The sequence below is a fragment of the Phalangium opilio genome, unplaced genomic scaffold (genome assembly GCF_054372755.1).
Source record: "Phalangium opilio isolate 3A_F unplaced genomic scaffold, DU_Popi_V2 ptg000011l_1, whole genome shotgun sequence".
NCBI classification, from domain to species: Eukaryota; Metazoa; Arthropoda; class Arachnida; order Opiliones; family Phalangiidae; genus Phalangium; species Phalangium opilio.
In genome coordinates this window covers 9,187,863-9,205,443 of record NW_028324147.1, presented here as the reverse complement: position 1 = coordinate 9,205,443, position 17,581 = coordinate 9,187,863, and the positions used below count along the sequence as shown (strand labels likewise).

Here is a 17,581-nt window from a genome sequence, read left to right as displayed (position 1 = left end):
GGTAACCATTTCTAGAAATAACGTTTGGACATTGGGATCATTTAATTCAGCGTTCACGAAGACAGGTTACTAATTAACTGAAGATAGTGGATACTTTCAAGTTAAAATTCAAATTTTCAATGGACGTTGGGCAAACACTATCATTCGTGATTGGCGAAGGTAGGAATAAGGTGGATTACTTACCTAGAGATAAGTCTAAACTTTCAGATTCAGATTTAATTGCCATCATTATCACTGGACGTAACAAAGCTATCTCTCATGGATTCAAAAAGCTATCTCTCATGGATTCAGAAAGCTAGGTCAATTAATTATTACTTTCCTAGAGATAAGTCTACACTTTCAGATTCAGATTTAATTAAAATCATCGCTGGACGTTACAAAGCCATGTTACAAAGCTATCTCTCATGGATTCAAAAAGCTAGGTCAATTAATAATTACCTTCCTAGAGATAAGTTTACACTTTCAGATTCAGATTTAATTGCCATCATCATCACTGGACGTAACAAAGCTATCTCTCGTGGATTCAGAAAACTAGGTCAATTAATAACTGTACTTATCACATGAAAATTAAATCTTAAGTAAGCCTTACAGCTCTGTGCAAGAATGGGGGGGGGGGGGTTACCTACCAGGTGAAATACTTTGTTAAAGAAATCTTTGTTTGTTTTCCCCTTCATAAAATGATATAAGAAAGGGGAAACTGGCTGGTCAGTTAGTTGGACCAGAATAGCCGGGTTAAGACTCTTGTCTCAGCCTCTTAGGGCATTTATTTTAATAGTCATTTGCCTGGACTAATGCTTTAATCACAGCCCTGACTCTGGACATTTGTCCTTGTATTGTTTTAAAAAACCAAGAGCGAAATAGGTTCATGGTTTATCCAAAGCTTCATAGCCTGTTCGCAGAAAAAGTTTGTACTTCTGGTTGCGACTGTTTTAATACAAAAATTTATCTGGTTCACCCCCCTCCCCCAAACTAAATCAGGAAGAAATTGGGCGATGGTTAATTTCGTTCTAGCATTACGACGCGGTAGAAAAGAAATCAAACGCCCATTGTTTCAGTAGCAGTGAATGTTTTCATTTCCACGCCCGACAGACCGAAACGAGGGACAAAAAATGTAAATTAATATTTATTATAACCGTTTCTTAATTGTCAACAAATAGAAACATCTCCGTGCGCCAAAATGACCTAATTTATCGGAAGATGATAGCACTGTCGCTGAATTAAAAATGGTTTGGTCTAATTCTATTCACCCCATTAATTTCGTTCTAGCCACCAAAATTGCATAAAATTAGCCAAAAAGGTTTTATTAAACATTTATTTTAGTCCATTTAATGTCGAGATGCGGAGAAAAGTTGATAGTCTATCCCTTTAAGTCAATAAAGAAACTGCCAGACCATTTCATTCCGTTTAATGTCTATCCCCTATTGGAATTGATATGGTTAAAAGAATGTAATTTACACCATCCTGCTGGGAATCAAAGGAGCGAATATCTTTTCATAATATATATAGTTCAAAGCTTAAAAAAGCTCTCATGACTATGATGAAGTCTTGAATCTTTTTTCGTCAATATCCATTTAAGAAATGAAAATTATTTCATGTATATTTCGTTTTTTTGAAAAATATGCGTAGATTTAATTTTTATATCTCGCAGTGTTAAAAAATACATATCCAATGTCTCAATCTGTAAGTTGGTTTTCTATTAGCATTTCTAAATCCTCACGCAATTAAATTTCTCAGGAGTTTAACTTGGCTAAATTTGCTCTCTTTCTGCTTGTTCTTGGACCAGTGGGAATATTCTCTAGCTCATTCATTAATGAAATTTCCTTTATTGGAAATTATTTTGGAGAAATGTATATTCATTTTTGTACACATCCTTGATCATTATTAAAGAAACATCCTTAGTCCATTGACATCTGGGTTCAAAAAACCCTGCTTTTTTAAATAAAAAAAGCCCAGCCCACTGGGTTTTATTTGGTACTTGGGTGAATGGTAGAAATTCTCATTCAAAAGTAACTGCTTATTAAAAAAAGGACCAAATATTTCATAAAAAAATAATATTAAATGGTCCTTTTGAAGATGAAACAACAAATATCTTTAAAATGAAATTATTCTAGCATTCAAATTCATCAAAATTGAAGATCTTAATGATGGGTAAAACCCGCGGGTTTTTTACGAGTGGCTAAAAGTGCGCCGCTTTTTAGGGTAAAAATGACGTAAAATAACAATGTTGTGGAAAAAGATGACAATAAACAAGGTAATTAGCAATAAATTGGAAAAATACCAATATTTTGAGGTAAAAACATACCCCATTCAGTAATATTTTGGAAAAGGGGGAAGTTTATTCAGTTGATAAACCTTGATAATAACAAAAACAGGCGCACATTTAACCGCTCATGTTTTTTGGGCTAAGTATAATTAACTAATTTATTGAACATTGTCCTCACTATTGGCAAGTTTATAGATATTGTAATAAAAAGGAAACTTCCACTTATTGCATCTTGTGAATCTACATATTTTTAATTTACTATTTGTTGTTTTTTGACTTAAGGTGGCAGCACAAGAGAGTGCCGAAGGTGGCAGCACAAGAGAGTGCCGTAGTTGGCGGGCTTCATGATTCGGTAAGGAAGAAACGGAAGTTAGTTGTCCGTGGGGGAGCTCACTCCACTCGAAGCACTAGTGAGTAGTGACGGCCATTACACTTTTAATGCAATAATGTCAGTACCCTGCGTTTAACTGTATTAAAGCTTATAGGAAGGTAATATGGTCGTATACTACTACTACTCTAACAGTTTACGCTTAGTACCCTTATTTATTTATTTATTTGAACACTGTTCGTGAAGCCAACGGAGTGGCTTATGTACGAACATCGGATAAATATGAGATATAAAACAGATTAAACAACTTTGTTACTTATATTTTTTTTTCTTTTTTCTTACTAATGTATAACTTCATCGTTAATCTCTCTCGGCTGTACTAACCAAGCTCTAGTGGCTTACCTGTACTGTACTGATAAATAAATAAAAATGAATATAGTGCTTAGAAACACCGTGCAGTATAATAAATACTTTTGACTCGTGTCCAGGGACAAGTAATCTTGCAGACCTTTCCCACGTTAAAATACCTTTTCCATGTTAAAATACCTATTTTCCATGTTAAAATACCTATTTTCCAGGTTAAAATACCTATTTTCCAGGTTAAAATACCTTTTCCAGGTTAAAATACCTTTTCCACGTTAAAATACCTTCCCTACGTTAAAAATCTATTTTCCCCGCCCAAAAAACACCATTACAGGATTTTTCTACCACAAAATAATGGGTTGGCCTTATGTAAAGTTGACCATACGGGAGGGTGGCCTAGTGGTAAGTTGACCTAGGGGGGAGTTGATCTTACGGTATTCAACCATAAACTGGTCCCAAGGACCAGTAACCCCCGGATTTTGAATAAAAAAACTGGTCCGAGCAATTAATAAACTGGTTTTGGACCTGTGGACCTGTGCTATTTCCAAGACTGATCGAGAGCGTCGTTCGGCGAACGGCGTCGCCAGCCTGCAGGGATGCCATATTGGGCGGGAAAGCCGCCAATTGGGCTGCTTCTCTAGAATATTGGTAGGGAATAGGGTTGGCTGTTGGCTTAAATTTTGGAATAGAAATACTTCGGGAATTATGCAAAGAAGCTGTCAATTTTGGTGTCAGAAAATAATGGAATTCATCTTCTTTTGAAACTTAACCTGAGAAATTTTAATTAAAGAATAGCTTGATATCTTTTCCAGTGGATAATTGTTTGATATTGATATTTTCCTTTCATTAATTTTAAATCAATTGGTATTGACATCGGTTAATTTACGATATTGCCCAATTGATCATCACTAATAGTTTAAATAATTTCAATTAAACGGTTCAAAAACTTCAGGAACAGCTTAGTTTTATAGTGAATAAAATTCTAATTTTAAAGTAATAAATTAATTTATCGTAGGTAATTAATTTACTGTCTTAGTGTAATTTATGCTCAAATAAAATTATGCAATGAAAGAGGAAGTGACGTACATTTGGGTAAGTGTTTCGCGGGAGATTCAAATGTCATTTGGGTTAAAGAAATAAGAGAATAATTTGAGATGGTGAAATGTTTGGCGGGAGATTCAAATGTCGATTTGGATTTGGGTTAGAGAATAAGGTTTTAAGCTCTCTCTCCTTATGGAACCAACCCTAATGTTTACATTTTGATTTGGGTATTTAATCATTGAAATTTTTAGAGAATAGTGTCCCTGGTTACATTTCAAGTGTTCTGCTTATTTCCGCTCTCGCGAATTTCCAGGAGGCTCAAAGTATTTGACTTATTTCCGCCCCCTTTTCAACCTTGTCTTGCTGTGAGCTATCAGGGTTCATACAAACCTGGAAAAATCAGGGAAATAAATAGTTGACGAAAACCACAGTAAAATTCAGGGAAATCAGGGAACTTTGCGTCAAACAGACATGAACATACCCTCCATAGGATTAACATTACACTAATCTTTGGAGGCTCATAACTCTGGTTCTACTATAGTCTGTCAAACGAAAGAAGAGCCCTGAGAAATTTGTCCAAATTGGTGTCGCCACCATCGACCCCATAGTACTTTATCAACTTGTTTTGTTTTGTCATTAGTCGTCTGTAATATAGTCTGCTATAAACAGATAGTCGCAATAGAACCAATACATTTTGCAATATATATTTAATATGTTTCATGGTTTTTTACGATCATCGAGTATTAAAGAATATAAAACAAAATTAACGACAAGACACCAGTTTTATCTTTGTTGAACTAGCATTGCAATATATTTTAATGACATAAGTTAAAGTACTTGTCCATAAGTCTAAGTAGTTCAGCATCAAAGCGTCTTCAGTCCACGTCTTCATCAGAGTCTTCGCTGTCTTCTTGCATATTAATTTTAAGAGGTTCAAGTGTGGTTTCGATGATGGGATCTTTTCCCCAATACCAGAAGTGAGATGAGACTAGAAGTGAAGGGCTCTAGCATTGATAGTAGATCCTGGCACTAGTGAACAAATTTGAGGATTTTATGCCGCTTCCCACGCTCTAAAAGTAGAGAGAAAAAATTGGTCGAGTTCCAAAAAATTTCCTACCCCCTTCCCCTCAACCTAAAGCGGCCGAACACGGACGCGGCTCCTTGAATCTAGTTCGGCCGTCTACCACCGCGAGCGTCTCACGTTTTGGAGGGAAAATTCAGAAACAGCTACAAGAGGGCCAACCGTTCTTGTGTTATCAAGAATATTCACTTTCGCCGAGTGAAGAATTTGGTTAGCTCAATACTTCTGGTCTCATCTCACTTCTGCCAATACTCATGTATTATATTCTCGACGTGAACTTTATGAAATAATAAAGCGTCACAAGTCCAGAACCCTGAAGTACGAAATTGACGAGGTTGCTAAAAGTAGAGGTCACACGGTAGTGAGGATTCCACCGTACCATCGCCAGTTTATCCCGATTGAATTAATATGGGCACAAGTGAAGAACGACGTTGCGAAGCAGAATTCTGGTTTCAAACTCTCGACGGTCAAAGATGCAACATTGAGGGCCATTGAACGTGTGACACTAGAGAATTGGCGTAAGGCAATAGAGCACGTAGAGAATATAATGCATGAGTATTGGGAAAAAGATCCCATCATCGAAACCACAATTGAACCTCTTAAAATTAATATGCAAGAAGACAGCGAAGACTCCGATGAAGACGTGGACTGAAGACGCTTTGATGCTGAACTACTTATGGACAAGTGCTTTAACTTATGTCATTAAAATATGTTGCAATGCTAGTTTTATATTCTCAAAAGTAATATAAGAAACCTCCCTACGGGAGGAAAGTGTACAAAGGCGAATTTTTCCCGATACATCCTCGTACCGCCAATGTCCCCGCGCACTTATACGGCCGTAAACAAAGTTTAAAAAATAGGGCTGGGCCGCGTAGAGCGTAGGAATACATTCTCTGATCTCGCGATTACGTCGGCTGCTTAAGCGATTGCGTCGGCTGCTTAAGCGATTGCGTCGGCTGCTTAAGTGATTGCGTCGGCTGCTTAAGTTTGTCAATTTCACAAACTCATTGTAATTGCCGGGAGTGTGGCGCACTCCTGTAAGCCAAGCTACTGGGCGGCAAAGTTTGAGGGAATACGACACATGTCGGCGATCCTACCCTATAGGTGCCGACTGCCCCGTGTCCGCCGGAGGTGACTTGACCCCCACACCCCGCCCGTCACCTCCCAAGTAAACCTCATTTCCTTCCCCTGCTTACACTCCTACTGAAACCTGAATAATCACATCCTTGCCGCGGTCCATAGACCCTATCGCATTGAAACCTCAAAAAAAAAAAAAAAAAAAAAAAAAACTCATTGTAATTTTAAACTTTTCCAATGAAATAATTCATGCAGTATTTTTACCTCTCCGAGTGACGTATGGCACGGAGAGGTTCTAATTTCGACGTGTCTGTCTGTCTGTCTGTCTGTCCGTTGTTACACCCACGTGACCGCGTTCGCAGTTTGCAAATCGGAGCAAACGTGTATTCAATTTCCAGACCACATTTACAGTCCCGGAAATTGTATTCCACTTACAGGCTATTACTCCATTGCCTGTCTAACAACTCTGTTCATTTGTCCACCCCACATGGACACCAGTCTGAACTTACTAGCTTCTAAACACCACCATCTTCTAGTCTTTCGCCCATTCCACATGGACACCAGTTTCTACTTACTGGCTTCTAAACACCACCACCTTCTCGTCTTTGTCCATTCCACATGGACACCAGTCTGTACACCTGACTTCTAACACCACCATCTTCTGGTCTTTGTTTTTGTCCATCCCACATGGACACCAGTCTGTACACCTGGCTTCTAACACCACCATCTTCTGGTCTTTGTTTTTGTCCATCCCACATGGACACCAGTCTGTACACCTGGCTTCTAACACCACCATCTTCTGGTCTTTGTTTTTGTCCATCCCACATGGACACCAGTCTGTACACCTGGCTTCTAACACCACCATCATCCTTAAGGTTAGGACATACGCGGCGATCGGCTAGGGTTACGAGAAACGTCTAGCCTTCCAATGGAGGGGTCTTCCTCCAAGGTTCACGCAATTGCGATGTTCTTATCTACAGCTGCGGTTCGAATCCTTTATATACTACCTATTTTAGTAAGGCGAAGCAACCGGCGTATGCTTCATTTCAAACGCCAATATTAGTCAAGTCTCTCAAGAATGTTTAATTGTTCTTTTTTAAAGCGATGTAACGTTCAATAAGGCGAATAACTAACGAAGAAAATATTAAATATTTATTATATTTATTTTAATATTTAAGATAATCTTGTTTCTCAATTCAAAATTAATACGGATAGAGTTAAAAAGCAGTCTATGTTATTGTCTGTGTGTGTCCGTCCGTTATTACACTAGTGCCGCAGTGCGCTGCGTTAGAAGTTCGTTTTGCTTTGATGTGTAAAGAAATCCTACAGAACCATAATATTCCCTTTATCCTTAATATAAAGTGAATATGATGAAATATTTTTCGTAATTATGATGCATTTAGTGCTTTTGTAGCTTTAAAGCTCTGTTTCATTTTGATATTCCAAAGAGTTTTTTTAATATTATTATTTGAAATGGCTGTTTATATATTACTTAAGCTATACTACATATGTATATAGAATAATCCTTGGTTTAATAATTTCATGAAGAAAGCTAAGATCTAGACTCCGGCAAGCATATCTAGTATTACTTGCAATAAGCTTAGTGAAATATAGAGTAAATAATTGAGACCTGAGGTGAAGTAAGCTTTGGGTTTTGATTTTCGTGTCTGAAATGAAGAGACATCAACGGTTCAGAGTGAGCCGAAAGTTAAATACACTCTTAATTAATCAGGTTAATAACTTAAGATTTTATAATAGAAGAAAAGATGATGGTGGCAATTAGATTAGTAGGGCTAAGCTACAGAGTTTTTATTCTCTTTATGATGCGCATTGACTATCAGTGCGTCTAGCTACAATTTAGCTTTGGTATTATTTAACGTTAACACTCATGTTGGCAAACTAAGAATATTGTTGAGGTGAGACGAGACGATAGTGTTTACACTGCTAACCAGTTGTGAATGTAGCTATCAGATTATAGGGTAAACAGCTGAAGCGTAGACTTCATTTCCTGTTCTTTTTGCCATTAACTGATTTCCATGTGTCCAAGATTTATCCTTATTGGAAGTAAAATGTCGTCTGCTTTACTGTATATTCACTATGCTTGGACTACTGCTTCAATATTTCGTAAATTTTTACTTCAAAAAAGAGAAATAATTCCATATCTAGGTAAATAACTTTGTAGTAGTAGACCTCTTGACTCGGAGAGGTAATATTTTGGTTTTCCCAACTTGTTAGATTTTGATGATAATCAATCATTAATAGACAGGCAGTGACTAGATTGTAGGATTTTCATAGGTCTTTGCGTAAAATTTGAAATAAACCCTTACTTTGCCAAGGTATATGACTAACACTATACATAGATTTCAAAATGGTGTTATTATCTTTCTCGAAATTTTATTCTTGTATTCATAATTTTCATCTTCTTCTTGGCTTCACAATAAACTAGATTTTCGTTTCGAAATAAAAGTATGTGAATATTTATTAACAAAATCAGGAATCTCCTGTTTCTTTAAGACAGACGGCTAAGCAGACTACACTAGTTTGAAGCGCTTTTTCCTCTTTCCTTTTCCAACGACCATATCGAAAGACTACCGTACCTTGTCCATGAGCAATAGTGTCTGAATATGGTATTTGGCGGTACGAGGATGTATCGCGTGTTTTAAGGTTATGCCTATGGCGTCTTGTATACTTCCCTCCCGTAGGGAGGTTTCTTATATTACTTCTGATATTCTTTAATACTCGATGATCGTAAAAAACCATGAAACATAAACATATTAAATATATATTGCAAAATGTATTGGTTCTATTGCGATTAAGCCTTTCTGTTTATAGCAGACTATATTACAGACGACTATTGACAAAACAAAACAAGTTGATAAAGTACTATGGGGTCGATGGTGGCGACACCAATTTGGACAAATTTCTCAGGGCTCTTCTTTCGTTTGACAGACTATAGAGATACGGGGATGTCCTTCGAGTATGTTATAGTCTTATTTGCCTAACATTCAACGATACTAAAAACTTGGGATTTTGTCAAACATGGGCATTAAGCAAAATTTTCGTGAACATTTCCGTCCATAGGATTAACATAACACTATACTTTGGGGGCTCATAACTCTGATTATATTAGAGATACGGGGATGCCCTTTGATTATGTAATTGTCCTATTTACCCTTCCTCCTTTAACATTTGCTCCATAGGATACTCCATATACGGGAAAAATCTGGGAAACTCAGGGAAGTATATGGGGGAAAAACCTGGAAATCTCAGGGAAATTTGTTTTCCAAAGTTGTATGAACCCTGCCTATTGTGTCGGTTTTCTATTTAGCCGGGACGGAAATAAGATAACTTTGAGACACTTATAGGGGTCACTGCCTCACTGGACCAATGTCCTATAAATTGATTGGGTGTGCAAAAATGTTCTGGTTGCTGGACCAGCTTGTTTTATAAAGCAAACAGTCTACCCTTTAGAGATCCAGCGTTCATGGGCTGAAGAAGTCAAGCCTTGCTCACGTCAAGAAAGAATTCCTAGAGATGAGCTCGAGATTTCTAACAAAGTTAGGAAAGGGGAAAAATTTAACCCCCCATCCATGGAGTTAGAAGGAGTTCTTACCCCAGCAGAGACGTACGCTATACCAGCTATTATAATTGTTTACTTCCTTGGCTAATTTAATGGACTTCTGCATCAGTGTATATATTCTCCACCTTTTTTAGGGTTTGCAGCGAAAATTTCCCTTGAGTACTTTTATTATTACGTAAATATAATTTGAATCTTGTTTAATTTAAAATACGGAAATCAGAATTCAAATTATCAAAAATAAACGAAGTTCGAATTTTAGGAAAACACAAATAATTAAGATAAACACTCGGGAAGTTAAAGCTATTTTAAAGCAAGATAGGACAAGGCAAGTCTGAAAGTAAACATTTCAAATAGCTTTTAAATTATCGAAACAAACCATTCTGATAAACATCGTTTACTTTTCCCTTTTAAATTAAAGTTCTGATTTATACGGGTTGTTGAACAATGTACCAGGTTGCGCGTGTCTCTGTCACCAAAAAAAAAAGAAGAAACACTGTTGTTCTGGCAGGTGGGCTATGTAGTGCACTCCTCCAAGCAAACCGTCTGGGCAAAAGGTGTGACTGTTCGCAAAAGGTGACTTATCAAATACGCCATTCGTCAGAACCTTATTGTATAAGACTCAACCATGATAAATCTCATCTACTCTGCGGATGAGATCTTAAGTCTGGCAGCTGAAATGGCTACGTCAAAACCAAACAAAAAAGAAAAAAATAACCATTGTAGGGCTACATGGAGGATTTTGAGCGGTCAATGGTCGAACTATTTCTTGAAACACTTTAACTTAAGTGTGGAAGCAATATTTTTAGTTAAAATAATTACTAAGCTTTATCTATGAAGATATATCGTTACTACTGTAAAAGCAGCTTACTAAAAGGTAATATATTTCAAGCCCAAAGTAGATTGTAACAAACTTCGAGTTCTTTACAGAAAGTTTCACTTTTAATGGAAATGCGAACACTTGTTAGAATGTGTATACACTGGTTTATAGCAACACCCTGTAAGTTTAAAGTTAGCGAAATCCAAAATCTCTCAATACATACAAGGCTATAAGTTTTACTTTTAATAATATTTCAAGGAAAAATTCAGAGAATCAAATCTAAGATAATATTTTAAATAAAAGCTCTTGTTTAGTAACGGTCAAAATTCTTTTTTATGAAGTAAATTGCAATTTTAGGTATAAAATTCCGATTCTTAACGCATAATCTAACGTTGTAGCTACAATTTAATACGAGTGAGCTATCGAATACAGAAGGGCTCGCAGACAAGATTTAATTGAAAAAAGTGACTAATAATAAAAAACAGTACGTAAAAAGTGAAAATTACCAAATCCAGCTATTTAAAAGGGCCAGGTGGGAGAAGGTCTCTGAGCTTGACCAAGCGAAGCGAGCTCTTCTATTTTTTGATCTGACCAAATGAGATCTCGCTCGTTCTGCGTTTAAAATGTCATACAGCTGGGATTAAAAATAATCACTAAAAACCTCAAAATATAGGACTTTATAGGATAATTTATGAAATTATCGGATAAAATATGACACTTTCTAAAACGTAGGCTTTTATAGGAATTAAAGGACATCCGGGGGCGCTGCAATGGGCTAGAAATGAAATTGCGATTCACTACCAAATACCATTCCATAAAACGTTCAAGCAAAATTACTTAACCTCATCCCAAGAGCCTAAAGAAACACTTATCCAGAAGAAGCTATTAGAAGCTAGCAAAATTTTCCTTTATATCCCTAATATACAGGAGATTTTTGCTGCTCAAACCTCATATTAATAACCCTGGATATAAAAGGTAAGCAAATCCAAGCCTTTTCAAATAGAATCGCTGTAGGACGCTCTCAGACGACAGAATGTTACCCCATGCAGACGGCACCGTTCGAATTGTACCGGAAAGGCCTAGGAAACGTAAACGGGTTTTTCGCGTCCTTGAAATGAAGTTTTTCCTTTTCAAGGACAAGTTGAACTCGCATTTTTTTTATTATATTTGGCCTTGAATTGCACTAAAAACCAGAAATCCGGTAGACCCAACTGCGCATGATGACACGCCGATAACTAAGAATTTCGCTCTCCTTTCGCATCCCTCTAAAAACATCTAATATCCTTGGTGCAAATTACTAAGTTTTGTTTCATTTTAAGAAAATATACCGCTTCTATATAAAGGAAAATTAATTGAATATTAATCTTAATTTAAATTATTTGATTTAAATTGGCAATCCGTGATTATGATAATTTTTAATAGTAGATTTTTGTTTAAAGTATGATAATGTTTTATAGAAAACTCGAAGTATTCCTTCACTTTTTTTCTTCCAGGTTGAACGTTTTAACGTTTGATTAATGTTTGTTCGGAAAAATGAGTTCATTTGTTTATTTATAATTTCCAGTTGAAATTGTTTGAGTAATGGCTAAAGCGAATGTCCAATTTATATATAAGTATTAAGACGAAACGTTTCTTCGGAACATTTGGTTGTCGACTGTCGAGCTACACACACTGAGACCAAGTTTGTCTATATCTATACTAATATAAAGAGGTAAATTTCGCTTATTTCTTTGTAGTAAGCAATATGTGGAACTACAGAACCGATTATAAAAATCCGAGTATTATTAACTAATAAATGATCATGTTTGCGGCAATGCATCTAAAACTAGGGGCACTCCTCATTCCCCATAATCACCTTTAGATTGAACCGCCTAATTTCGACATTCAATTTCATTAAGTGTTATAACCTCGTAAGCTAATTTCCCAACTACCCTAACCTCGACAACTAATTTCACTAGCTACACTATCCCCGATTAATTCAGGAAGGCTATACTTTATTTTTAAATACGTTTGCAATATAAATCCTTATTTTTCTTAAAGGGGCATTATTATCAGAAATTCAGCATTTTTATTTTGATTCTATATGTTGAAATAGGCCACCTTGATTTTATTCTGATTTTTTCAAGAGCTAATTATGGTATTAAACAATAATTTAAGTTTTGTATCCAAAACATGCATTTTTGGTAAAGCGGCCAATCAGCGCCCGCGATTTATAAGAGGCAATCCCCCAAAGTTTTTTTTTCGGGTGAGTCTCATTTACGTCGTCTGAATTAGGTTCAAAAATCGATATTTTCATTTTTAGAACTCGAAAGAAAGACGCCGCGACGCGGGTTCGATCGTACGATTAGCGGTTTAGGAACAATAATTATTAACAGCTTTTTCGTAGCATTTAAACTCAAATTACTCTCGTAATCTTATTATTGAGGGGGTTTCTCGCACCTTTCGCCAGGAAGAATTAGGTTGGCCTACTTTGTCCTGCCGCTGGCACCCAGTGGACCTACTCCTTCTTTATAATTAATAAAAACAGTCTTTGTAGACAAAGACATGAAAATGTAAAAGATAAGTGTGAAAATTAACTGTCTGAAGTAACAGACATTCAAATTTTCATTTTTGAAGACATGATTACCAATATTCCTTATAAGTAAAATATTTTATCATGAAACATGGGCGTCATTTTAAAAATAGTACGCGTATGCATTTTATTTTCTCTTTAAAATTTAGGGTTAGTTAGAGTATTCGGCCCTGTAAGGAGAATAAAATGGACTGAAAATCGTTGATAACAGGCAGAATGAAATCACTATAAAAACTTATGAAAACGTGTTCGTTTATTTAAAGTTTTTGAAGTTTCAAAAATAGACATATTCTATAGCTCTCAAAAGATCAAGATCTAGCTATAGAACATCAAAGTCAAACGGCGTATGTAATTTTCCGCTTCGCAATATTTTAAATTTTAAAATATAAAAATTTAAATTCATCCAGCTGAAATTTTCAGATAGCCGAGTACTTCAACTTTCTCAAAGCAAATGTTTCTCAAAAATAGTGGTTATTCACTTATTCCGCTATTATCGGACGACACATTTTTTAAGGATTGTCTATAAAACTTCCGGGGGAAAAAGGAACACTGTAAGTTACCTAGTTTTAAAGAGGGTGTCGAAATCAGTATATTGCATCAGAAGTATATAATACTTCTCTTCGAGAGAAGTGTACCACAAAGCGTGGTAAGTGTAACGTCATTCTTCCCAACATCGGACCATTTGGAGCAAGGTTACTAAACCGAATCACATACGCGATAAATAGTTCCCTCATCATTAGTCTATTTGCGTTAAATTATTTGGCAAGACGCACTTGTGGATTTTTGTCTCACCCCAAGACGAGGTTATGGAGTTGATTGCTGATGATTTAGTACCAAACAGTTATAGAATTCACCTTACGGTGCGATGCCCATCTGTAGTTTGATGAGCGGGAGAGCAAACAAAAAGGGTGAGCCTGGGAAGGATGACGTTACATAACTAATATATTAAGGTGATACAGAGTGGCATCCTTCTTCTATTATCCCCTTCTGGTTGCATGTAAAAACAGAGACGGGGCGCGATGTCAGAGGAGGAAAGCGCAAACGAACCAATATCCAAATTTTTGGATTAATTAAAACTAATTGAGGGGCCGGAAAAATTCTTCCCCCCATTTTTAAATCGTGTTTTGAGGTTTATAAATAGAAGCCAATTATAAGTTATGTGTATGGCTGTAAAGTCCGAATCTTTTTCTATAAATTGCTACTTTAACCGTTTGTTTACATGAAAATGCAGTATCTAATTTAGAAAACCTATTATCGGACAGCTTTCAAACACATTTTAACAAGAAATATTTAACGTAGGCTTACAATAAGAGAAGGGATTGGTAAATATTTAATGCTTAAAGCTGTTAGTGATGTTCCGAATGGGTCCAGAAGTGTCAGAGAAGTTTCAAAAGTTTATATAGTGCCAAGACCGACCCTTCATGGCAAAGCAACCATGAAAGCTCCAGTTTAGTCAAAACATGTACCTCATAGCCAAAGTGAAAATTTTAAAATAAAATATTTTAAACACCAGTAATAACACCTTGGCCCTAATTTCTGATTTATAAAAATCGTTTTCTTGATGAGACGAAACGGAAAGTTATTTATTAGGTAGGGTCTTTATTGTTAAAAAATTTGGTGTCCCAATTGCGGAATCAGAGATCCCAGTGTCCGATTCAGAGATCCCAGTGTCCGATTACGAAGACCCACTGTCCAATTCTGAGGTCCCAGTGTCCGGCTACGAAGACCCACTGTCTGATTCTGAGATAACAGTGTCCGAGTCAGATGTATAGGCGTCCGATAAATGAACCATGGGTGTCGGAATCAACATCCAAATATCCGATAATAGGGTACGATACTTTCCGAATTAAATCCATTATTGAGACAATATTACATCGTTATTTTGGAATTATTTCTGTACCATTTGCTGCAGAAACGTTCAAAATATATATTTCATAAACTTTAATTGTTTTCTGTAATTTCCTTACATTTGACCATGATCTTTTAAAATGTGTCCGATAATAGGGGGACTAACCCTAGTATCAAGGTAGTTTCCCTGAAAATTTTCTTCTAGAACTAAATTGAGAGCAAAGTACTCGTGTAAATAATGTTTAAAAACCTTTTCGTCCAAAAAAATGTTTGTGAAAAAAAACCTAGGATAAGGAATTTTTTCATATAATTGATATTTCATAACCATGTCTTCAAAAATTAAAATTTGAACATCTGTTACTTCAGGCAATTAATTTTCTACACTTATCTTTTTACATTTTCACATCTTTGTCTACAAAGACAGTTTTTATTAATATCTGTAACGTCAGTCTTAATATTAATTAGAATTGTTTAGAAACTAGTGTTTTATAAATTAGAGATAAAAGAAGGCGCTCCATTTAGGTCTAAGTCTCAGGGCGTTACACGTCCATAAGTTCACGCGTTGGAACTAACTATCCGTCTATCCTGATTGCTTGACTTGACAATCAACTCCCAGTCCAACTCAAATTGCCTTCCCGTGGTTTCACATGCAAATCCCAATGGAAGCAATAGCTACACCACAAAAATATTCCGAAGATCTAACTAAAAATTATTCCGTGGACCTCTGCACATACAGATACCATAGACTTGTGCAAAAACAGATGTCGTATAATTGTAACTTCCGAGCCACTATGCTCAAAACGTTTCCATACCCCAATGCTTAAAATGATTCCATACCCCTAAGTTCAAAAGATTCAATAACCATTTGCACAAAAATAACCCGTAGACCTGTGCACAAAAATATTCCATAGACCTGAACACAAAAATAATCCATAGACCTGTGCACATATTTCGTAGATCTGGAACAGGAAACACAGGCTTGTGCACAAACAGAAGTCACAGCCCTGTGCAAATCAAATGTCACATGCTTGTGCTCAAATAGATTCCATAAACCTTTGCATAAACAGACTCCATAGACTTGTGCACTAATAGAAACCGCAGACTTGTGCACAGATGCCGTTAACCCGTGCACAAACAGAGGCCGTGGACCTGTTTTCACAAACAGATGACATAATCTTGTTCAGAAACAGATGTCATATACTTGTGCACAAACAGATTGCGTAAACCTGTGCACAAACAGATTACATAGACTTGTGGACAAACAGATTCCATAGAAATTTGCACAAACAGATTCCATAGAAATTTGCACAAACAGATTCCATAGACTTGTGGACAAACAGATTCCATAGACTTGTGGATAAACAGATTTCATAGACCTGTGCACAAAAAGATGCCATATACTTGTGCACAATCAGATGTTACATACTTGTGCACAATCATATTCATATGTCACTTGGTTGTGCACAATCATATGTCACTTGGTTGTGCACAATCATATGTCACTTGGTTGTGCTCAAATAGATTCCATAAACCGTTGCACAAACAGACTCCATAGACTTGTGCACTAAGAGGAACCGTAGACCTGTGCACAGATGCCGTAGACCCGTGCACAAACAGAGGCCGTAGACCTGTTTGCACAATCAGATGCCATAGACATGTACACAAAGAGATGCCATAATCTTGTTCAGAAACAGATGTCATAATCTTGTGCAGAGACAGATGACATATTATTGTGCACAAATGGATTCCATAGACCTGTGCACAAACTTATTCAGTAGAGCTCTGTACAAACAGATTACCTAAACCTGTGCACAAACAGATTACAATTACTTGTGTACAAACAGATTCCATAGAACTGTGCACAAAAAGATGCCGTAGACTTGTGCAGAAACCGATGTTATATACTTATGTACGAAGAGATTCCATAGACTTGTGGACAAACAGATTCCATAGACCTGTGCACATAAAGATGCTATATACTTGTGCACAAATCTAGTTTTGGACCTTTCATTTAAAATTGTTTTCAGACCTAGTCTTCATAAAATCTTTGAGAAACTTTGGCTGTCACATTTGATTGTGCACAAGTATATGGCATAGCATTGTGCAAAAGTCTATGGCATCTCTTTGTGCACAGGGTCTGTGGAATATGTTTGTGCACAGGTCTATATAATCTCTTTGTACACAAGTTTATGGCATCTCTTTTTGCGCAAGTCTATGACTTCTGTTTCTACATAAGTCTTTGAAATATGTTTGTGTACAAGTCTATATCACAAAACTACTGAATAACTTTGTGCAAATGAAAAGCGAATTCAGCAACTTTGTTTTTTTGTAAGCAAAACTATTCTCTCAGGATCTCTTCGAAATTTTAACCACACATTAAGGGCACGGATTTAAATCCTGTGTATTTTTATTCAAAGCAGCAAACTTAATACTAAAAAAGTTACTTCAAATCGAATAACCATCGATATACATTAAGGCTTATCTAAGAGAGCTATCGCTCTCTAAGAGTATCCTGTCCGATCCCTCCCAAACGTATTTCACAGCATACCCTTCCTCCACGAGCGGTCTTTCTCGCAAACTTTTTGTTAGGTGACCCCGACGTAATGTAGTA

The 17,581-nt window shown here is 36.4% G+C and overlaps 2 long non-coding RNA genes across 2 annotated transcripts; one reads left to right on the top strand and one right to left on the bottom strand.

Moving 5' to 3' along the window:
* On the top strand, window positions 1-1,907 carry LOC149710273 (uncharacterized). The gene is made up of 2 exons (XR_016377713.1): window positions 1-159; window positions 214-1,907. It is a non-coding gene; the product is annotated as an uncharacterized LOC149710273 (long non-coding RNA).
* Window positions 698-3,394, bottom strand: LOC149710272 (uncharacterized). Its single transcript, XR_016377714.1, has 2 exons — window positions 3,063-3,394; window positions 698-3,003 (listed from the first exon to the last, which is right to left on the bottom strand). It is a non-coding gene; the product is annotated as an uncharacterized LOC149710272 (long non-coding RNA).
* Window positions 3,395-17,581: the final 14,187 nt, after the last annotated feature.